Here is a 24,905-nt window from a genome sequence, read left to right on the forward strand (position 1 = left end):
CTGAATGTGAACAGAACATGATTTGGTGCTGTCAAACCAAATTATTAGAAAAATGGACATTAAAAATGAAAGTGAAAGAAACTGAAGTGAAAGTATGAGTTCGGCATGTAGAAGCACTAGAAAACAGATTAATCTTTCAATAGATTAAGTGCAAACTGGGCATAAGAAAAAAATGTCAACACTGCTTGGAACAGAATGAAAAAAATGTGAATTATCATAGTAGTGTATAGAGTTATTTAGCAAAAAGAATGAAAAGAAATGCTTGGAAAAATTATAAGGCACAAATGTGAGAAAGAAAATACATATTTGCTGATTTGGAGAAAGTATGCAATATAGGCAATAGACTTGAACTAGATAATAATAAAATAATGTAAAGTTTTGTTACACAAAAATGAGAGATATGTCAAGCAAAATAGACGCTTTTATTGAAGACGCTTTTATTTCATCAAGCTGGCCTCGCCTAAATCTTCTCCCTTTTAAATGTAAATTTTAAATTTTTAATGTATTTTAAAATATGGGTATCTTAAATTATGGGTATTAATTCAGCCAAATTTATTTAATTCATTTTATTCGATTTTAAATTTTGTATATCTATGTGTTTTATTTCATGGCTGTGCACCGCCCTGAGTCCTTCGGGAGTAGGGCGGTATAGAAATTCAATAATAAATAAATAAATAAATAAATAAAAAATAGAAAACTGTCTGAAGCTGGGTACTTAAGCATGTATAGCTGAACAAAAAAAGGACCAGTACAAATAATAATAATAAGTTGAGGTGGTTCGAAGTCATGTAGAGCAAGTGAACAAGGAACAAAAAGCAAATATACACATGAATGAAGAGTGCAAAACAAATATAGCAAAGGAAGTGAATGAGTGGACAGAAAGAAAAAGAGCAAGAAAGTCAAGGTTCTCAATGAATTCCTGAAAAAAAGATGAGAAATTAAAAAACAAAAACAAAATGAAATGTATGAATTGGTAAAATAGATATAATCAAAGCAAGAATTGTTGCAAGGATGGAAAAATATGTAGAAGTACAATAAAAGGTGTGGGTATAAATTGTGAGTGCTTCATCACTGGAGGTTTTTAAAATTGGACAGTCACTTGTCTGAAATTGTATAGGATCTCCTGCATGAGCAGGGGGCTGGACTAGAAGGCCTCCAAGGTCCCTTCCAGCTGTATTCTGATTTTGATTCTTTCTTTATCCCACACCTTTAACTTCTTCAGTTTACTATTTGTTATTCCTTTGTTGTGTTTTGCATAACACCGCTTACACACACATACACACATATACATATTATGCATATATTCTAAGCTGTGAGATGCCCTGAGAGCATTTCAGGTAAGGAATATCAATTCCTTCATTAAATTAAACGACCAAGAGAGCTCTTTGAATTGCAATGCTGGCTCCAGACTTGTCAAGAACACAGCCAATTCTTTCTCCTTCGGCAGATTCTTCACAATTAGGGCCCTTGGATTCACAACGTCGGAGTCCTAACCATGCCTCCATCAGTCCTCAATTGGGGGGGGGGGGTCCCTGCAGCCCCACTCCAGGTAGCACCCCTGAGCTGCCTAAAACGGGAGCAACATTGCTTTTCGACTGTACCATTTTGCAAGAAAGGGGGGGGAGGAACACTTTCTTCTCCTCTAAAACCTTTCTTCAGACAGTCTCCAAAACGTAGCATATTTACACACGCACACAACCCCTTCATCAGTTATAGTACGATACCTCTCACCCGCCCCACTTGCCTTTTGAGCTTAGCTCTCCCTCCTGACGCCGCCGCAATATTAAGTCAATGGCTCCCACGATAAAGAAGCGATCGCTTTTTCGAAGGGGAGAACGAGGCTGCTTGTTTTCCTCTTCGATCGCCTTCGTCAACACATTTCCTACATTTTTCACCTCCAAGATAGCCGCAGATGGTTCGATCCCGAGTTAGCAATCCAACCCACAAAGTCTCTGCTCCCCTCTTGCTTTCCCTACTTTCCCTCGCCCGCCGCCGGTTCCTTCAAAGCGTCTTCGGTCATTTCCGAAAGCCGACAGCGGAAATAGTCGAAAAGTGGTCGGGAGGGAACGAAAAAGAGTACGGGAAAAGACGAGTGTGAACGGAAATTACCGAACAGGAAGATAAGACAAGAGGGAAATCCACAGACAGGAAAAAGAGACAGGAAGACGATCGGCGGATAATGAGAACAGCCGACTCTCTTCAGAATCTGAACCCTCATCCCCGATTTTCCCCGTATAGGCGAAACTTAACTTTCCCGCCCCAAATATTAATTCCGTGCGGTTTAGCACCTTTATATCACAAATACTTCACGGACAAAAACCAAATAAATGGCAATTAATGGCAATTGTTTGAAATATTTTTTTTTCTTTTACATAAGTTTTGATGCATTCCTTTGCAAATAACAATCATTCTTTTCTCCATACGCTCTGGCCGATTTAGAAGCCTCCATTCTGATATTTGGGAATTAGCTATGTCTAGTTTAATGAAAAGGACTAGGGGTGACATAATGGCAGCGTTCCAATACCTCAGGGGCTGTCACAAAGAAGAGGGAGTCAAGCACCTGAAGGCAGGACCAGAAACAATGGAAACTAATCAAAGAGAAACAACCTATAACTAAGGAGAAATTAACTGATGTTAGAACAATTAATCAGTGGAACGACTTGCCTTCAGAAGTTGTGAATGCTCCAACACTGGAAGTTTTTAATAAGAGATTGGACAACCATTTATCTGAAATGGTTAGGGTTTCCTGCTTGAGCAAGGGATTGGACTAGAAGACTTTCAATGTCCCTTCCAACTCTGTTATTCTGATAAATGGTTGCTTGCTTCAAAGAAGCAAGGGTTGATAGTGAAACCAGTCTTCCTATCTGATAATGCATTATAAAGGAAGGAGCAGAAAGCAAACTTTTCAAGCCAAAGGGATGGTCACATTTCCCAGCATTTTAATCTAGCTATCACCACCATGGAGTTGTGGGTGCTTTCTGAGGTTGTTCGTTTGTTTGCAAATGTTTTATTACCTAAGTAGGTAATATTATGCTACCTAGTTGGGTAATAAAATATTTACAATACAATCAAACAACCTCAGAAAGCACCACAACTCCACAGTTCAAACTTGATCCACAAACAGTCTTCTATTACCCTACCATGTTTAATTATCCTTTGGAGAAACACACAACTGCTTAAAATCCAAGGGGCAAATCTTGAAGCAGCTCAGCTTTGAGTTCCTTAACTCAAAGCAACAGGTAGTCTAATAATAAATTGTCAGTTTATACAGCTATGTGAGAGAAAATTTCAGGGAATACACTGGTCAGGTTCACATATTATGTCAAGATGAAATCAAACCACATTATGACTTATCAGAATGTATAAGTCCAACTGGTAAGTGCAGATATAAAATTATGTTGCTTTAGAAACTTCATCATCAATGTAAGAGTCACCACCTGTCTTTTGTACCTGCAGCATTTAATCACATGTGCCTATTCCAGGTAACGTATACAAACATGGGTTGTCTAATTTATAATGTTATTTCATTCTTGTTCATAAGATGTTGGACAACCATTTGTCTGAAATGATATAGGGCTTCCTGCCTGAGCAGGGGGTTGGACTAGAAGACCTCCAAGGTCCCTTCCAACTCTGTTATACTGTTACTGTTAAAAATATCAATCCCCAGCGTTTGGTCAAATTGCTGCCCTCTGCTATACTAATTAAAATTCCCACTGTGAAACTGCTGGTTGGAATTATGTAATACAATAAATCCCAAGGAAACCACTTAAAACAATTTGTGTATTGCACACATGGTTCATGTGTATTTGAGGGCTGATTAAGACATAAGCACTAGGTTGCACAATATATTAAACTAAGCTAACATGGGACTTGATATACTTATCCTTTGGAGAAACACACATCTGCTTAGATCTTAAATCTTAGGCTCAGATCTTGGCTCTTTGAACCTAGACTCACCATGCTCTAGGGACCAATCACTGTCTTTTATATGTGTGTGAATCAGGTTAGCACATTATTAAGCCATAAATTGGTTTGTTTAGTCATTGCATGTTCACAGCAATTTTGTTTTTGTCAGCTCACAATTGGGCTTTCTACTGTAGGTGTTCTATATGGCTAGCATAACATTTAATTTATTTGACCCTCTTGCCATATACAGCTGTGGCAGAAAAAGAGCAGAATTTTCAGAGGATTGCTCCTTCAGGATCAGAGCACTGGCTTTGCTAGAAAAAAGGCTGAGAGTTTCTTTCTCAGCCTTTCAGATGTTTAACATTCCCAAGCTGTACAATCAGTATGAGTACTGGCCCTGCTGCCTGGATTGGATAAAAACTGAATACACCTGAAGAGAAATAGATGGTGAAAAGCTGGGATAGAAAATACAAGGCTAAAGAAAGAAATGGCTATGACGTGGTACTTCCATAGTCCTGAGACACCTGGAGATAAAAAGATGGCCCTGCTCATCTATTATATTCCCATTTATTTACTTTTTTCCCCTAAACCAAACATCCCAAACATTCTAACTTGACTTCAGATATGGAGGAACAGGAATGTTTCCTTCATTAGGCAAGTTTCCCATTATTCTGCTTCACTCTCTCTTACATATTGTTAATCTCATATTCTGTTTCAATGCCCCCAGAAACATAAAAGCAAAAGAAAGAAATAGTCTTTTTAATCCTAGCCTTTGCAGTAAGTGCTTTTCAGCAACCTCTGCACAGCTGTTGTCACACTGAAGTAAGAAATTATACTGGAGAGAATCTTGTGCTATATTGAAACTAGCAAACCTATTATTATACACCTATTAAAAGAGATTAAAAATCAGTCTGATGTTTCACTCCCATTTTCTGCAGAACCTACATGTGCATATACCAGTAGATGAACATTCAACAAATATGGCTTATTTTAACATCCCTTAAACATCTTCCTGTATTCTATAGTGCTTAACAATTTATGGGCCAACTGGGAGGACCGGAATTAAATAAAAATATTACACTGATGATACCGAGCTCTGTTTCTCTAAATCTTCTAATGCAGGGGTATCAAACTAGGGGCTCGTGGGCCGGATGCGTCACGTGCAGGTCATGCCCACCCCAGCTCCGCAAATGGGGGAAAAGTCGCGAAACGTCATGTGACAGCAACATTATGCTGCAAGTTTGACACCCGTGTTCTAATGCAATATTGCAATAAATAATTATAGAATAACAGAATTGGTAGAGTCCTTGAAGGTCTTCGAGTCCAACCCTCTCTTCAAGCAGGAAACCCTATTTCAGATAAATGGATGTCCAATATCTCCTTTAAAAAATTCAGTGTTGGAGCAATTTACAACTTTCAGAGGCCAGTCATTCCACTGATTAATTGTTCTCACAGTCAGGAAATTTCTCCTTAGTTCTAGGTCGGTTCTCTCCTTGATTAGTTTCCATCCATTGCTTCTTATTCTGCCTTCAGGTGCTTTGGAAAATAGGTTGAGCCCCTTTTCTTTGTGGATATTAGATATTGGAACACTGTTATCATGTCAGCCCTAGTCTTTCTTTTCCTTATACTAGACATACCCAATTCCTGCAATCATTCTTCTTTTGTTTTAGCCTCCAGTCTCCTAATCATCTTTGTTGCTCTTCTCTTTGCTCTTTCTAGAGTCTTAACATCTGGATCCCTATTGAAAAAACCCTGAATATGGCAATACAAATGTACAAGATACACAGTTTTCTAAAAAGAAAAAGAATGTAATTTTTACAATAATTTCAGATCCATTTATGTATGTGTGATTGTGTGTGTTATGTATATGTAAATATACAAAATGCTGACAAAATAAGTGATCAGGATCAATTTTATTAATATAATAAATTTATTTCTAAAATCAGAAAACTGATAATCTGAATTTTTGAGAGGTCCTTCAGATTGTGAGATCCTAAACTATAGCTTGTTTAGCTTATACCTAAATCCAGCACTGTCTGAATGGCCACAGTCCAGTTGTGTTTTGTTGTGATGTTTCACCAGCAGCTATGGCTGGCATCTTCAGAGGAAAAGTGAGCTGCTGTTCTATAGTGTATCTCCCAACAGTTCACACCAACTGAAAGCCTACACTGGTACGTTTGTCAGGACCACTTAGAGCTTATACTACAGTTTTCCTTGTGTCTTCCACTTCAGAACCATAGGAAATCATGAGGGAGTTCTAGGGGCTTGAAAGTAATCACACCTCCTTCTTAAAAACCAATTAAGTATTGCCCATCATGACATGTACTACTAACCTCTTGTTCCTTGTTAATGTACAAGTTTATATAAAGCAGGGACAAGCAAACCTGTCAATATTACGATTAGTTCAATTTCTTATTTTTTCAACCGTAAGTTTTTTTTCAATTCCTTTCCACAACAGTTTGTGATTTTAAAAAATCTAGACAATAGTGAACATATGCTTGTGCATTTTTTTAAAGAACTCCACCGACAAATTCAGAAGAGAGCTGATTGCTGTAAAATGCAAAGCAATTCATTTGTCTCCCATTGATTTTCTGAAATACACTTCTCCATAGTGATAGAAGAAAGGTTGGAAGGAACCTTGGAGATCATCTGGTCCCATTATGGCGAACCTATGGCACGCATGCCACAGGTGGCACGTGGAGCCATATCGGTGGGCATGTGAGCTCAGCTCTGGCGCGCATGTGTGCCCCAGCCAGCTGATTTTCGGGCTTTCTGGGCCCACCGGAAGTAGGAAAACAGACTGTTTTCGGCCTCCGGAGGGCCCTGGGGGATGAGTGGGGAAGGCCTGTTTTTCGCTCTCCCTAGGCTCCTAGAAAGGCTCTGGAGCCTGAGGAGAGCAAAAAACGGGCCTTCCAGTCCCACCGGAAGTCAGCAAACGGGCCATTTCTGGCCTCCAGAAGGCCTCTGGAGGGGTGGGGAAGGTCATTTTCCCCCTCCCCAGGCTCCTAGAAAGCCTCTGGAGCCTGGGGAGGGTGAAAAACAGGCCTACCATGCCCACCGTGCCATCACATGCCAAAAGTGGGGGGACTGCGGGGGGGCACACGTGCATGTGCGGGGGGCAGGGCGCATAGAATTATGGGTGTGGGCACGCACGCACACAACCCCCTGCGCTCCCCCCGCTTTTGGCATGCGATGGCAAAAAGGTTAGCCATCCCTGATCTAGTCTTATTCCCTTCCTAGTACAATAATTTACTATTACAGTATCTCATTCAACGAAGAAAAATTGAAAAAAGACCTCCAAATAAAGAAAGGCCACTACTTCCCAAAGCCGTCTGTCTCCCTGTTGAACACCTATTGCCATTAGGAAAAATTGAAATAAATACCCATTGTAATTTAAAACCATTATTTCTTGTCCCAGCATAACAGGAAAAAAATTACCTCTTTTTTATTAACATTACAGCACCTCAGACGCAATAAAGACATCATCATGTCTCTCCTCATGCCCAACTTTTTTTTCCTCCAAACTAAACATATCCACAGGGCCTCCAACTATGTTTCATAATTTTTTCCCTCAGATCCCCTTGGCTGCTGTCTTCTGGACATATTCCGAATTGTCAATGCGTGCCTAAAATATGATGTCCAGAACTACCCACACAATATTCTACAGCAATCTGACTAATGCAAAATAGAAAGGAACAAGACTGTCTCTTGATTTTGACACTGTACTTCTGTTCATGTAGCTAAAAGTTGCATTTCCCTCATTTGCAGCTGAATCTTACATCTGACTTATGCTCAGTTTGTGTTCCATTATGATTCCCATAACATTTTGTATGTACTGCTATTCAGTATGGTACCTCATCCCATACCCACGCGTTTGATTTTTCCCTAAATGTAGGACTTCGCATTTGCCACTGCTGATTTGTTATTAGCATTGTTATCTCCTCAAAGGTTTTTGCTATTCTCTTCTACATCATCTGCAAATTTGATAATCATATTTTATAACCTCTTATTCAACTTATAAATATGTAATACATAGAATGGAATCCTGCAGTACAGAAAGTCAATTATGACCACAATTGAGCCCAAAATTTCTGTTGTTAAGTGAGACATTCGTTAAGTGAGTTTTGCCCAATTTTATGACCTTCCTTATCACAGCTGTTAAGTGAATTACCGCAGTTGTTAAATTTGCAACTAAGTTGTTAAATTGTTCCACCCTGACTTCACTTGTCAGAGGGTCACAAAAGGTCATCACATGACAATGGGATATAGCAACCATCATAAATATCAACCAGTTGCCAATCATCTGAATTTTGATCACATGACCATAGGGATGCAGCAATGGTCATAAGTGTAAAAATGGTCATAAGTCACTTTTTTTCAGCACCGTTGTAACTTTGAACAGTTACTAAATGAACTGTTGTACGTCGAGGACTATCTGTATACCAGTCAAAATGTCCATTCAGCTTGATATAGAACCACTGGCATACAGTATACTTTTTGGATATGATTATTTAACTATAGTAGTTCTATATGTGTGCTACGGTTGTATCACTTAGCCCAAATCGTTATCATCCTCTCCGCTTAGAATCAATATATTTTGTTGAATACTTTACTGAAGTCAAGATAGACTATTTCACTGCATTTTTAGAGTCAACTAAGTTACCACTCAATCAAAAAAAGGAGATCAAGTTGTTCTGGAATGATATACTCTTGATAAAACTATGTTGTTTCCTGCCAAGTACTGCATTCTTTTCTAAACTGTCATACACCAGCTTCTTAATAACCTGTTCAGATTTTTACCCAGTGCCATTCTGACTCATTTGTAATTTTCTGTTTTTGCCTTAATGACGATCAAAAGAGGGCTTGACATTTGCAAGCTCCTTCAAGACTTGTTTATAATTGTTTGGTCCTAGATATTTCAAATGGTTCATTGTATCCAAATACTAGCTATTTCTCCTTATGTTAGGTTACTACAGTACTCCCCCCTTTTCTGGGTTGTTCTCCTTAGAGCAATTTGAATTCTTGGGAAGATTTAAGCAATATACGAGTTAGAGCTCTTTATCTAATAACTACCATTTTCTCTTCAAGCCAGGTGCATCTACTGATATAGAATTTTGTTGTGCTTAACTTCTCTTTCAAACCTATGTTCCTTTTGTTCTCTATTAACTTGGTGGTAGGCCTCCTTCATTATTACATCTTCCTTCCTTCCTTCCTTCCTTCCTTCCTTCCTTCCTTCCTTCCCTCCCTCCCTCCCTTCCTAACATGTCCTTTTAACTTCTTAGCTCATACAGAACTTCCCTCTGTATCTAGAACAGTTTCCCAAGGAGCTGCGTCTAGTGAGGCAATTATGTTCCAAGGTCTAGATTTAGGGACAACCATCCCTGGCATTGTTGAAGGTGAATTTTATAAAATGTCTAATTCAGCTACCTACTTCATATCATTATTATTTTCATGTATTCATAAAAAATAAATTTAAAAAAATATTTATTATTGCAATACATAACTCTGGAAGACTAACAGTACAGTAATTAAAATAGCATGAAAAAGAAACAACAGGGTAGATATAAACCATGGCCTAAGGGGAAAAAAACTGACAGTACTAAGTCAAACATACAATTTGTGACATTTAAAACAAATGCAATAAAACAATATTTTAAAAACTTAAAATAACAAATGGAGTAATAGAGACAGTATACCCCAAACTCTGCTTTTCCAAAGGGCCTTTTGGGCTGGTGCTTTATGTTTTTTAAACAAATAGCTTCCCATTCAAATTTACTGTTATTTCAAACCATTTCTATCGCAGGAAACTAGAGTGTTGGACTTCCTAATGAACAAATCTGATGGAAAACAGTTTGCACAACCCCTAAATGGTGTCCACAGAATCTCAAAATTAAACAAAATCCCTTTAAAACTGGCAGGTACCTACTGCCTGAAAACAATGCCATCTCTTGGCCCAGTATACAAAGTACAATACAATACGAAGTTCTCTACTTAGAAATGAACTCAAAATTTTATTCAATTTATTAATTTATATAGCAGTCCACTCAGTAAACTCAGGTTGGTGCATACCATAAAATAACAATAGTGTGCATTCCATAAAACCACGTAACAGAAAGGCATAAAAAGATAAACCAAAATGGAAATATACAAACACATAAAATACTGTGAAAAATAAATACACCAAATGAGGCATACCACTCCCAGACCCAATGCCCTAGGGAAGATTCAGGCCTTTAAAACCTTCCAAAAGGCAGTCATCTGGGGCTAGCTAGGCTTTAGGGAAGCTGATGTCCAACAGGATGGGAACAGCAACAAAAAAGACATGTCTCCTGAGTCCTCGGGGTGAAATGCTCCCAGATCGAACCAGATCGCCCAATCTGGTAGCGATTTTTCCCTGTGGCTTGGCGATCCGGTAGCGATCGCTGCCTGGGTGTCATTACTTCCTGGTTTTAACCAGGAAGTAATGTTTTTTAATGTAAGGTTTTGTGCATACACAGGTGTGCACGCGTATGTGATGCACATACACGCACAAGCAAAGAGAGAGCGCACATGCAGCGCGGGCACTTCCGAACAGGTAAGGAAGGTAAGTAGATTTCACCCCTGGTCCTACTAGGTAGTTTTAACTAAGTGGTGTGACCTGGAGCACCCCAATGTTGTCAGATCTTATTGAACAGACAGAAATAATTAGAGACAAATAGTCCACAAGTGCCCTTGCCCTGTGCCTTGAATGGTTTTATAGGTAGGAATTAACATTCTGAATTACACCTGGAAATAAAATAGTAACCAACATAGGTTGCAGAGCAGAGGTATTACATGGGCATCCCGAGGTATGTCCAATAATTAAAGACTGCATTGAATTCTGGACCAGACGAATAATCACTAAGAGCAATTCCATGTAGAGCACATTGCATTAATTCAATCATGAGATAACAATAGTGAATGAGTGACCATGAGCATTGCCTGCTGATAGATGAATACCCTTTTTCCCTGAAAATAAGACCCAACCAGAAAATAAGCCCTGCATGATTTTTCAGGATGCTTGTAATTTAAGCCCCAGTTAAGATCGTCAACCAACCAGATGCATTTAGTACCATATTTCCTCGAAAATAAAACCTAACCTGAAAATAAGCCCTAATGCATCTTTTGGAGTAGAAATTAATATAAGACTCAGTCTTATTTTCAGGGAAACATGGGTAGTACAGTTGGTACAGAAGTTAAAACTATGAAGTCCTCTGAGCATGGCTGCCACCTGCTCCTTGACCAAGAGATGTAAATCTAGGAGAACCCTTAAATTGTTTGGTGCATTTCTACCCATCCAAAATCAAGGAGGGGAAAACTCTGGACCCAAGGAATGTCAAAATTCACAACCAATCTGTTTTAAGAGAACTGAGTCAAATGAAGAATTATTCCATCGAACTCAGTCTATTTAAATTGAAGGTCCCAAATATAGTTTTCATTATGGTAGCTTAAGACCTTTGAAGCAGATCCCTACACTTATTTATTCAAAAGCAAGCCTTATGCCCTCCTGAAACCTTAACTGAAGATAACAGGATCTAAGTCTGGGATCTTAATTCATGTAAACCATATTCTGCTACCCTGTATCATCCTCCTTACCAATAAATTTATATTCTCAGCGTTGTTGGTAATCAGGACACTGAAGTTAGTCAGTGCCAAGTATGAATTCCAGCTCCATATCAACTTGTTTTATATATTATATATTTATATTTCTAAATTTTAAATCTAGTTTTCTTACATTTCTGTTCAAACAGCAGCCTCATAATCTGGAATGATGGAGGACTGACTCTCTTATCCATTTTACTATATTCTTAAAATAAATTCCAGCTGGATCGTTTAAAACCCAGACATCCAAAAATGTTTACCATCAAAGAGCCAAAACACAAAATCAGTGTCTTCTTGGCATGCTTATGACATATCCTTTAAAAGTTGTGTGATCGTATAAATTGATTCAATATTTATCAAATAAATGAAAAAAAAGAGTATTATAATGAAAAACAGGGTGTTAAGCCTAATGTTTTTGAATATAAAGCATATTTAAAGTTAACAACTTTTGGCAGAGAAATTATTCACCTTTTCTGAAGCTGGAAAAGTCAAATAGAGAAAACATAATGCTATTTAGGGAAACCACTGTTAGTGCCCATATTAACCGTGAACAACAGTATTATGCAGATGCTAGAAAACAAACGATGGAAAATCTGAAAGCCAATCACTATGAAGAACAGTTAAAAACCTAGGTATGTTTACCCTATAGAAAATATGATTGAGCAGTATGATCTTTAAAGTGTTGTCACATAGGAGTGGCTATCTTCAACCCTAGGGACCACTCTGCTGATCCTATAACATTATCAAGTGGGGCTATACTTATATCCCCACATGAAAGATGCATGGAGTAGAAGTCAGGTCATTCAGTGATAGGCTGTACTTTATACAACAGTCTTGCCCTAGAGATATATTTAGCCGTTGTTGTCTTCTTTTAAAGCAGGGTTGCCAGGAAGGGAGTAAGACTTCTTAAAATAGGAGGGAATGGTCGAGGAAGGATTATTATATGTTTTCTGCCTCAAGTTATTTATAAAATTTGGTCTAGTGCACCACACTAGAAAAACATGAGTTCTAGTCTCGTATTAGCCATGAAAGCCAGCTGGGTGATCTTGGGTCAGTCGTTCTCTCCCTCTCTCAGTCCAACTCACAAGGCTGTTGTTGTGGGGAAAATAGGGGGAGGAAGCTACGATGGGTATGCTTGCTGCCTTGAGTTACTTGCAAAAACAATAAAGGCAGGAAATAAATAAATAAAATGCGAGATTAACAAACCTAAATAAATAAAGAAAAGCTATTGTTTATTATTGTTGATTTTGATTATGTATAAGTTATATTTTGAGATTGGTGTTTTGAGATTCCTATGCCCCGCCGAGAATTGAAATTAGGGTGGTGCAGAAATTGTGGAAATAAATACTTATCCGTCACTTTTACTTTCTCTGCAAAGAACTGGTAAAAAGGAAAAGATGAAATGGTTGAGGAAGGGGGGGAGGGGCAAGTTAAGCCAAGAGCCTCCCATCTGGAAACACCTCAGCATATGACTCAGTCAGAAAAGTATAAAAAGTTCCTTGTACTTGCTAAGCCTATAAGCAAAGCAAGGCAAACCAGAAGTTGAATGGTGAACACCAAGGGCAAAACCATCACATGATTTCATCTTGCTCATTAACTGCAGTCACAAAGCAAAGTCTGAATTGCTGCGTTTATTTTTCTTCTCTTTCTCCTCAACTGTTCATCAGCTGTGGATGGGAAAGAACAAAATAACAACAATCCAGTGGGTGCCGTCAAGAAAGAAGGTGGGAGAAGATTCAAATTGTTTCTTTGATAGGAGAAAAAGAGAAATCTAATGGCCATACATTCAAAAAATATGATACAAAGGCTCTACTTCCCTGATATGCCCATCACTGATTATCATTGGTATTATTTGCTAACCTTCTTATCATTAGCAACCCATTCCTTCCCACAACAGCAAATTTTGGCCAGGATCCTCAGAACCACTTTAGACATATCCAAATATTTAGTTGTATTGCTAGAATGTTTATTTTCATTGAGAAGATGTATATGTCTCATATGCTTTTCACGACTCTTAAGTGGTTTAAAAATACAAGAACAATAAACCACTAAAATGCAAAGCTATACAGACAGAGTGTCAAAACACAAAACATTAATAGGCTAGTGTTCTGCCATCTCCTAAATTGTAAGAAGGAACTATTATGCTCTACTGGCAATCTGCTCCATAGCACAGGCCCTCCATGGAAAAACAGGATAAACTACTTCTTGAGATGCATTTGTAGCAAAATCCAAGAATGTGCACCATTAAAGCAGATCCTGAGGTAGCTTGACCCTATGCCATGCATAGCTTCCTACAATTCATGAGTACCTTGGCTTGGGCTCAGAAGGCAATGATGACCCACATTTTTCCTGAAAACTCAAGTTGGCGTTCTTAAGATTTCTGCCCTAGTTTTAGGACTGCGAAGTAGGTCAAGAGAAAGAAATTGGCTCAAATCACCTAACTAACTCAAAATCTATACTTTCTTCTTTCAGAGCATGTCTTCTGTTTCAAAAATGAAGAAATTGAGACTTGCCTAGGTAGGAGCTCTGTTATCTGTATGGAACCAATTTTCATAAACTTCAATCAACAATGATCATGATGGGAGGTCTAGCCAAACATATGCAGGAGGCTGGTTTGATTACACAAAAGTTGGTTGCTCTTGGAAAATCTTGAATTGTCTTTTCCCCAAGTTCTCATTTAGGAGCCAATTTCTTGGCTCTGCTCTTCAAGATCCTTTGAACTGAATTTTCCAGATCCACATATGGAAACTTCAGAAGAAAAGAATGTGTGCCATCCCTCAACCCCACAATTGGAAATTGTTTTGTAGTCTTTGGATCCCAGCCCATTATTTTCTCTTTGGTTACAGATTGTTGTATCAGCCTATATCAGGATTCAAACACAGGCATTTGAAGAAACCTCTGTACATCCAGACATATGGAAATGATTGGAGACCCAGCATATACTGTAACTTTCTATATGGTTCTCCTCCTCTCTTACGACTGATTGAAGAAAAAATGTAGCACAGATTTCTTTGATGTAGGCTTTAATGAAATCCTCTTCCTTGCTAAAATACCTGCCTAAACACACTAAAAGCTTTCTTTAACATTTAATTCTCCAGAAAGCATCTGAAAAAGATGGTTGCATTTTAATTTGGAGCAGGAATGGAGGTACAGCTTCCCCTGTCTCTTTTTATGTCTCACAAGATCTTCCCACCAGAACAGCATCTAACAGCAATGCCATTGCCTGCCAATTGTCTATGAAAAATAGGCAGTTTTGTGCACCAAATGTTTTGTGCAGCTATTGAAAAGAGAAAGTAGGCCCAGAGTGTCTTCCCTTCAGAATACCATTCTGACATTAGTTTTATTTACATTATAAATGTATGCTTACAAACTAACAATTATTGTCAATATATTGACTTAAAACATACATATTACTGTTCTTTCTGAAATGTAAATTCTGTTCATATTTCAGTCTATTTTCTAAAATGGTATCAAGATGAGTATGGCCCTGTTTTTACATATATATTCTCATCTGAATTTATACAGGCAATGACAGAATTACTTGACAGAGTGTTCTTCTCTTGGCTTTCCCAAGAAGTTTCAAAGATTAGCAAACCAGATAAGAGACAAGTTAACAAGGTTCTCCCCAAATTGCACGTTTTTACATGTGGATCATTAACAGTTCATTATATTTATATTCTCACATCAGACACATTCTGAAATGTGGGCAATATGGTACATTTTAAAACAGAGGACTGAATTCTTCAGAAACTTTTCTACTGATAGCAAATTACAGACTATTGCTTTCCAAATGAACTCACAGAGCTGTGTTTCTCAATTTTAAGATGTGCGGACTTCAATTCCCAAAATTCCCTAGCTGACTCTGGGAGTTGAAGTTCACACATCTTGCCAAGGTAAGAAACACTGTTTATAATCCTCTACTCCACCCTGGAAACCTTGAGATATGTTAGATATGATAGACCTCTCAATCAAGGATTTTGAAATTGCACTACCAACACATCAGAGAACACTAACTCAAATCTTGGAGTTCATGCAGACTTTGATGAAAGGAAACTTTAACCATCAAATGTTTGCTTGCCAAACAGAAATGTTCTTTCCTCTGCAAATTCTTCCATGCCTCTTTACCATCTACCAAAGACTCTGAGAGTGGTTCAGTGCTAGACAAGTCTTACTTCCTTATAATAAACTATAGATGGTATTTGAAAAATCAACATAGAAAATGTTCAAGTACCACTAAATGTAGCTTGTTCTGTTACACAACCTTGAAACTCCAGGTATAAAATTACAGTTATTGTATCTGGTTCAATAGCAATCATTCATTCATTGCAATTACAAAAAAGTATTCCTAGGTATAAATATTCAGATGTAAGCTCTGTCAAGTTCAATGAGATATATTCCCATTTTAAATGTTCTTGTAGCACTGGAGTCTAATTAATGTTCTAGCTGGTTTCTACTCTGCTTAGCCATGGTTTGTTTAAACAACTTTATTAAATGAAGTATAACTACTTAGATTCTCAGATATGATTTAGAAACCATAATACACCCATGACCTCCAGATGTGTCAGGTGCTCAAATGACTTGCAGAATAAAGTATCAAGTTGGAAGAGGCTTAATGCCTACCAAAGGAGAACTATATTTTGACTCATCCCTATTTCATAGGAATCTTCCCAGACTAGCAGTTTACAGGGCCAACAGGTTCTATGAAGGTTCAACAGCAAAGGTGTGGGGGTGTCAGACCATGGCCTTTTGTGCCCAAATAAGGATTTCAGACTAACTCCCTGCTTGACTCCTTCCCCTGGTTCAGTCAGTCTCTCTCCAACAAGTATGGAGCCTATAAAGGCTGTATTATTAGGGAAACAAAATTGTTCTCTTGCAAGTTGTGTTTTATGTTTTTACTACTTTTAATGATTTGGGGGGGGATGGATTACCTGTTGTACTGTACTTTGTGTATTTAACTTTGTATGCCAGCCCAAATCATGCACATGAGACAAGACAGCTACATAAATGTACTAAATAAATAAATCCAGATTGATTGTATTGTTTTACATTTTTTACCATCTATTTCAATGGTCTCTGGAACCCAGTTAGTCAAACAGCGCATCAGATGCTATTGTTGGTTTGGGGGCAGCAGTCAAACTTTCAAAATACTGAAAAACCAAGGACTAAATCTATCATCCAATTCAAAACAGGAAATCTCTTTGCAAGCTGTTCCGATGGATAGTAATCCAGTTTCTGCTCACATATCTGTAAAAAAGAGAAACCACAACCTTTAGAGGCAATTATACTTGCTTTTTTTCTGCTTCTAAGTCAATGTTGACTTCTGATGACTGCCTGGATTAGTTTCTGAAGTTTTCTTGACAACATTTTCAGAAGTGGTTTGCCATTGCTTCCTTCCAAGGCTGAGAGAGAGTGACTGGCCCAAGCACTGTTAGCTTCATGCCTAAAGCAGGACTAGAACTCAGTCTTCCAGTTTTAGTCCAGTGCCTTAACTACTATACTCTTTTACTTACTATAAGATTATGCCATTAGGATGTTCTTCCTAGTTTTTAACCAAAATCCATTTTTTTAATTATTTGAAACAAATGTCAAGAATGGAACAGAACACTCAAATATCTAAACATTGGTTAATTTTTTTTTATTAATTTAGTTCTGTACTAACTTGAAACATCAATTTCCACTGCAATTCACAAATGGAAGGAAGGGATGGATAAGAAAGATAGGCAATATTTTAACCATTATTAAACTTTTTACTATTATTAAATAGTAAAGAGTCATAGTGGTGCAGTGGTTAGAATGCAGTACTGCAGGCTACTTATGCTGACTGCCGGCTACCAGCAGTTTGGCAATTCAAGACTCACCATTTCAAGGTTGACTCAGCCTTCCATCCTTCCAAAGTCAGTAAAATGAGGACCCAGATTGTTGGGGGCAATGTGCTGTCTCTGTAAACCGCTTAGAGAGGGCTGTGAAGCACTATGAAACAGTATATAAGTCTAGTGCTATTGCTATTATAAAAAAACAGAACTACAGAAAATGCTTTTTAATAGATGGCTCTAGTAATGGCCATCCTACACATAAAGCAACAATGGGCATTTGTATTTATAGGATTGGGAAAATATGTCTGTTAATTTCATAAAATGCTTCCACTTTCTAGTTTCACAAATTCTTTCCTCTTACTTAGGCTGAAAGTAAGTTGCTAGATTTTTAATTCAATTGATTAATTCCTCGATTGTTTGGGTGGATTTTCTTAACAATCAGATCAAGTTCAGAAGTTTTAACTGGGGTTGTTTTTTAATCCACACCCCATTTAAACAGGCAAAAAGTGACACACACTGAACGTTTATGAGACAACCTTGATATTTCTCCATTTTACCCATTTGCAATGTAAATAGACTAAAGTTAAATTAGGTAAAATTGTGCCAGATGGATGTTTTCTTCGTCTTCATTCATTTTCCCTTGGGTTACAGTTTTTAGACTGCTGGTTTGTGGATAGGGACTAACGTCTTTCATTGATCCTATGAAAGTGGTCCAGAGAGCCTTTTTAGATGAAAAGCAGCATAAATGTACTATAAATAATAAATAAAAGCTCCAAGTTAACTGTGCTCTAAAAATAAGCCAGTCCACAAGAGCAATTGAATTCAATAACCTGCCACATCTCAATCACACCAATGAGTTTTGTGTCAGCACTATAGCCGAGCCTACATACTAACCCAGTATTCTTTGAAGTTGTACCACTTCAGATTGCATCTACCGTAGAGTCTTACATGACTGAGTGCCCAAACACAGACTGACTTTCTCAATGAGACTTAAGAACTTACTTCTGAAATACTATTCACCAGCTCTATTTATAATTACATTGATCCAGGTAAGAGATGTCAGTTCTGATTAGCCCATAACAGGATGGATTTGGTTTAAATCGAGTTGATTTAAATCACAATTTAAATCATGATTTAAATCACTAGTAAAAAGGCTTGATTTAAATCAACTCGATTTAAATCATAATTTTTAAAGAGCAACTGTCATCTCTGCTACTCCTTTGACCCACTGTTGACTCACCGATAGTCCCAGTGTTGCAGAATATACAGCCTCATGCTACATAACTAAGCTCCATTTCATGCTGAATAAACTAAATTATTTATGTATCTTAAATAGAAAACTATCTTACGATAGATTTTTACCCCAAAAGTTTTTTATTAAAATAAATTCGATAAAAATCAAAAAAATCCGATTTAAATAAAAAAAATCCGATTTAAATCAAAAAAATCTGCTTTTTTGGATTTTTTTAAAAAAATCATTGATTTTTATCCACCCTGGATAACAACATTTCAGTTCATTCATGAGAATTTTAACATACTTTAAAAATATGTGTAGGGCTTAACAACTTATTTATTTTACGAAAACATTTAAGAATCAAAGTTCTTGAAGAATTAGAGCTTTAACATTTTAAAGCAAAAGAATCAACTTGAAAGAGTTCCATTTCCAAGCCCAGAACAGCAGTTATTTTCTAACAACACAACTTATATAACTCTGCTGATCAGCTAGGAAGGCTTCTGTGCCAGATCAGGGGCACCAATTGCAACATGTGCCCTTGTCATCTTACATTTGGACTATTGCAACTCACTATACATGGGGCTACCTTTGAAGATCATCAACAAGATTCAACTGATCCAGAATGAAATAGCCCAATTAATAACAAGCTCAATTTATTTTGCTCATATAATACTTCTACTACAGGATCCGTACTGATTGCAAATTGGCTTCTGGATACAACTGTAGGTGCGGTTTGTCACCATTAAAGTCATTCATGTCAGGACTTGGATATCTGCAAGATCACCTTCTCCTTGTGGAATCTATTCATTCAACAAGAGACAGATAGAGAGAGCAGTTTGCTTCACATCCTTAGGGTGAAGATGTCAACATCAAGGACTCCAAGACCCCATCTCAGTGATAGCCCCTCTTTTCTAGAAAGTTTATCCTGAAGATAAGGTTGGTTTTACCCCAGAAGATTCCAGAAGATCATGAAAAGTTTTCTGTTTAGGGAAGCTCATAGGCAATGAAAGAAGGAATATTCTCTTGAAAAGATTACATCATGGGTTAGTGAGAAGAGTGATCCATTTTTTTTTTTTGTGGGAAGGAAGACTATATATTTTTGGTTTCTCTTACCATATTGAGAATAATTTTATAACCTGGTAGGCCTGATAGACAGGAAGAGCATATCTTCCTGTTCTTCATATATCATCATCACCACCACCACCACCATCATCATCTATACAGAAAGATGGTGCCCAAGGACAAACATGAGTCTCCAAGCATAGCGAAAAGATGTTCTTCAAAGGACCAAGTAGTAGTCTAGGTCAGTATTTGGAAAGAGCCTGTCTGGAAACCCATGCATATTGCTCTGTTTTGTGTTATGGAAGCAAAATCAAGAGAGCAGTGGAAGAGATTCAATTAGTACAGGGGAGAGGTTTTGAATACAGAAACCCAGCCTCTGTCATCTCCAGGAAGAAATTGTGATTTAAACTCCTGAGAAACCACAGGCAATCCCAACAAATCAATTTCTCCTTTAAAGGTAAAGGTAAGGTTCCCCTCGCACATATGTGCCAGTCATTCCCGACTCTAGGGGGAGGTGCTCATCTCCGTTTCAAAGCCGAAGAGCCAACGCTGTCTAAAGACGTCTCCGTGGTCATGTGGCCAGCATGACTAAACGCCAAAGGCGCACGGAACGTTGTTACCTTCCCACCAAAGGTGGTCCCTATTTTTCTACTTGCATTTTTTACGTGCTTTTGAACTGCTAGGTTGGCAGAAGCTGGGACAAGAAGCGGGAACTCACCCCGTTACGCGGCACCGGGGATTCGAACTGTTGAACTGCCGACCTTTCGATCGAGAAGCTCAGCAACTTAGCAACTGAGCCACCGCGTCCCTGTAATTCACTGGATAGTAATTTATCCAATTTTATCAATTTCTCCTTTACTGGATAATAATTCCCATCACTCAGTTACCTTTATCAATACCAGGGCTTTTTGTGAATAGCAGGAGATGTAACTTTACATACCTGGAGGGCTTTAAATGGAGAATGTGGCTGTGGGAGGGAGGGAGTATATTGACCTGACCTAGGCAGGTCCTGTCCTTTTCTGCTGGAGAAAAGTGAATTCCTAAAGTAATTAAATATCTTTCCAAATATGATGTAAATGAGATGAGAGGCAAGTTTTTAAAAAGTAAAGAAAGCCCACCTCTGATGCATGCTGTGGAAAATATAACAAATTTTATTGTTTCAATTAAATGATGCAGACCATAGATAAAAGCAGAAAGAGAGCAGAGCCAGTAGAATCTACCCAGGGAATAAAGAACCCAGAAGTAACTACTCAGAAGATGAAAAAATGAAATGGCAGCAGCGGGGAGTGCAAACATAGCCAAATAGCAAAAGTAAAGCACAGCCAGCCAAAACTGTGTCTGATGAAAAAAATAAATACATCTTGGAATTCAGGAACTGTTTGGAATGTTTGCTATTTGTATAAGACACCAGGAGCCCTGGCACATCATAAGAAAATATGAAGCAAGAGTGTGTTTGTTTTAACTTTGGCCTGCTTCCTGTCTCTTCCAGTCTATATGTTCTAATTCTTTTACAAAAGAAATGTTGCAAATCTTAATTTAGCTACAGAAGCCATGAAGTATCTCCTGTGTGCAGACCTACAGATAATCTAGGAATCTCCGTAGCAGAACAACCCTATTTTAGTCCAAAAATGCCTAAAGGTGTAGTTGAGTTAATGCATTGTACAAGGCGTTATTGGCTTAATCATGGTTTGCTAAATATCTACAATAGCTACTAAGGATGCTTAACTGTCGCCCAGTATGACTCGCCAGACCATTTTTTGCAATGCTAAGCATACTGTATAGAGTAAAGAAAACAGTCCGGTTATATAAAAAACAATGGAAACTGATTTAGGGGTGGCCCCAAACGATGGTCTTCCAGGGTAGGAATCTTTGGATCATCTCAAGAGAAAGAGCTGCCCAACTTTTTGCGTTTAAAACCTCCAGTCATGACTCCAGAAGGCAGCTTAGAGAAGGGGGTTATCTTGCAAAGAACAAAAGAAATCTGCTTTTAATTGTTTAAAACCATACTTCTCTACAGTTGTTTTTGTATACAGATATTATTGCTTATATGCCTTTAGTCGTATGCTTTGGTAGTTCTGTTAAGTATGGAATTTTATAATTATGCCAATATGTTGTCAATTATTTAAATACCCATGGAATGTTTGCCTTTAACAAAGACTGTCGAGGCATGGATGTGTAATGTTACTTCTTATCTCTCTTCCTTAGTCCACAGTGACAGACAGGCTCAGCTTGAAGGTATAACAATTACAGCCTTGGCACTTCCCCTATTTCAAAACAGTGCCTGTAGGGTCTTTACACTTTGAATGATATTTGTGACTTCCTTTCTCTTTATCTTGTACCCTTATTATATGGGAAACCATGGGGTCTTCTACTGGTGTTTACTTTATCTTTGATCAATATCTACAGTATGTTATCTTGGGGCTTTGCTGATAACGGGATGCAAAAGATTAATCACTCACTGTAACCTTATGACTGTAGAAAAATAAAACAATTGTTGAATCCTCTCCAAATGACTGGGGTGAGTTTTCCACCACAGCTTTAACATACTACACGAATACATTCCATTTGATTGGTTTGTAATGCAAGGCTTTTTAAAACCCCATGAATGGATTGATTCAACAAGGAAGGGTGTTCTACAAACCCAGACACTGAATAGTTTGAGGGAGCAAATGAGATAAGAACGTCATGGTTTAAGGTCCTCAGAAAAATAACCCAAAACAAATTTGATACATTTACATTATTTTCTACTATACTTTCAAAAGCATACATAAGACTTCAAGGCAATTACAATGTTAGTCAACAGAACCCCTTCCCTACATCTCTTACAGCAGAAGGACAATGCAGAAATAAATCAGGAGATTTTAAAGATAAATAGCATTTTTTAAATATTTCTTTGACTATAAAATATATCACATAATCATTTTTAGGATGACACTTCTCAGAGTTAGTTTTCTGTAATTCTGAAATGATTTCTAGTCCTTCTTGGTAGCTGGCATGCCATTCTATCATAATAGTAATAATAATAACAACAACAACAACATCCTACTCAGAACTGCATACATACTCAGATGCTAACTTAATAGCTCTCAGGTCCTTGGTTAGGACTTGAACTGTTAAATTTTTACCAATACCAAACTGTGAATCGGATTGAAGATTAAATCAATAGTAATAACAACAACAGCAGCAGCAGCTGCAGCTTTGAATACAAAAAGTGCCAGGTTTGAGTTCTCTCGCTTTGAATTTTTCCAAAAAGTCAACTTAGTGTGTGTGTGGGGGGGGGAGAGTGAAAAAGAATCACTACTGCTCCAAAGGACTAAATAATAATATGAATTTTAAATTCATATAAATCAATATAAATTTAATAAATAATCTGGCTCCCGGGTAAAGAAATAAACACAACGGTGAGTCTTAATAAACTACACCCACATATTCATGGGACTCGCCAGGAGTAGAGAGGCTGACTCAACAGAGTCATACCTTAAGCAAGTTCAAGCCATGATCTCATGGATGCTCAACGAACTCCTCTTCCCTTTGCCCGCGCTCGGAGGAAAAACTTTAAAAGCCATTCAAATCCTGAAGAGAAAATCAGGATTCACATTCGCCAAGGAGAAAAAAAAAAAAGAGAGAGAGAGAGACGAGCGCTTCAAGGATCGAGTCGCCTGAATCTGACTAGATCCGCGAAGCAGCCCCTGAACGAGACAACAGAACCTTAAGTCTCCTGCTGCACAAAGGTCTTCTTGCGAAGGGTGAAGCGGTAAAGGGGGGAGTGGGGAAAGAGGGGAAGTTCAGGGCTTATGCCACCCACGATCCTTTCAGGCAGCATTTTATGGGCTTTTTGCACGAAGACCAAACATATCAAGAGGACAGTTTGTTACGAGAGACGCTCCCAGGGAAAGAAAAACAAAAAACAAAAAAACACCACACGGACGGAACATACACTGTATGAGGAGGCAGGCATCCGGCCACATCCTTCCATCTCCCATCGCCGCTTCCAGCCGACGCCCGATGCCTCCCCCCCCCCCCCAACCTCGACACTTCGCCGAAGTCGGGAGACTCCGGAAAAGAAGACGCTCAACTCAAGCGAGAACTAATATTCGCGTGGATTCCCCCCCCCTCCCCCCATCCTTCCCCGCACACACACCCCCTTCGCAACGCCTGACACCGCAGCGTCTTCCTTCCTAGCCTCGGAAAGCATGCGAGGCAAATCCCCCTGGCGTGACGGAGGGGAGCAGCAGCAGCAGCAGCTCCGCCGTGCAAAATCCAGAGCCTGCCCACTAAAGAAGAAAAAAGGCTCGCAACGGATTCGGATCGGAAAAGCCTCCCTCCGGCTTTCCGAATCTGCCCAGCCAAGCAACGAGCAGCAGCAGCAGCAGCAGCAGCAGAAGCCATATCCAGCGGTCTCCGCCTGTGCCCCGCTGCCCGCTCCGCTCCGTCCGGAACAAGCTAGCAAAAGCAACCCAACCTCCTCCGCTCTTACCTAAGCATTTACAAGGGAGCGCGGGGGAAGAGAAGCAACTTTTACGCAGCGCTCCCCGATCGGGAGAGAGAGAGAGAGAGAGAGAGAGAAGGTTGGTTGGCCGGACGAACCGAGTCGCCGCCTGCAGCATTGTTCCCACTTCCAGAGTGCAAACAAGGACTACTGTATAATAACCGATGCTCAGTGCATTGTGGGAAGCCGAGCTTTGAAAGGGGAGGAGAAAAATGGAAGGATGCGCCCCCTAGTGGGAATCCCAACAAGGGATGCCGGGCAAGGGTAGCGCAAGTATGGTAGGTGATGGGCGAAGGACGTTTCCACTTGGAAAATTCCTGAGCTTTTTAGGTGCCCGTTTTCCTGGTCCAGGAAACGAAGCATACAGTACAGATGCGTTCCAGAAAGGCAGCTGTACTCATCTTTTAGGACAAATATATTTATCATCAGAGAACTTTTTAGAGGACTGTTAAGAGGTACTCACGGTAGTTTATCTATTGTGTAATATGTGCCTTAGTGACTAAAAATATCGAAAATATAAAAATTGTTTTCCTAGCAAGTCAAATCGCTGGTCTGATCTGTTCCAGCTGGATGTTTTTACTGAACATAGCAGCAATTCTCCAGGACATAAAGCAGAGTCATTCCTGTATGACTATCAAATGGGAGAAGTCAAGGATGGTCCCCAGGGGAGGAATTATAAGACAAATGAGAGACAGGACAATTTAGGAGCTGAGCACAGGCCCTGCATGCAGATGAGCCCAGATTCGGTGTTTGGCATTTCTCCGTAAATCTATAATCACTG

The 24,905-nt window shown here is 38.7% G+C and overlaps 1 protein-coding gene across 4 annotated transcripts in view; it reads right to left on the reverse strand.

The window, feature by feature from the left end:
• Positions 1-24,305, reverse strand: part of EXTL3 (exostosin like glycosyltransferase 3) — a 127,800-nt gene extending 103,495 nt beyond the window's left edge. Inside the window, exon 1 of one of the 4 annotated variants that reach the window (XM_034421279.3) lies at positions 24,113-24,305. The gene's annotated coding sequence lies outside the window, so the exon portion shown is untranslated. Of the gene's footprint in view, positions 1-1,744; positions 2,025-23,572; positions 23,732-24,112 lie in introns of those variants that run through there. The other 3 variants (XM_034421281.3, XM_060693092.2, XM_087883312.1) reach the window with 3 other exon arrangements.
• Between the last annotated feature and the right edge of the window lie 600 nt (positions 24,306-24,905).

Source organism: Pantherophis guttatus, chromosome 1, assembly GCF_059756535.1.
Source record: "Pantherophis guttatus breed Tessera chromosome 1, ASM5975653v1, whole genome shotgun sequence".
NCBI classification, from domain to species: domain Eukaryota; kingdom Metazoa; phylum Chordata; class Lepidosauria; order Squamata; family Colubridae; genus Pantherophis; species Pantherophis guttatus.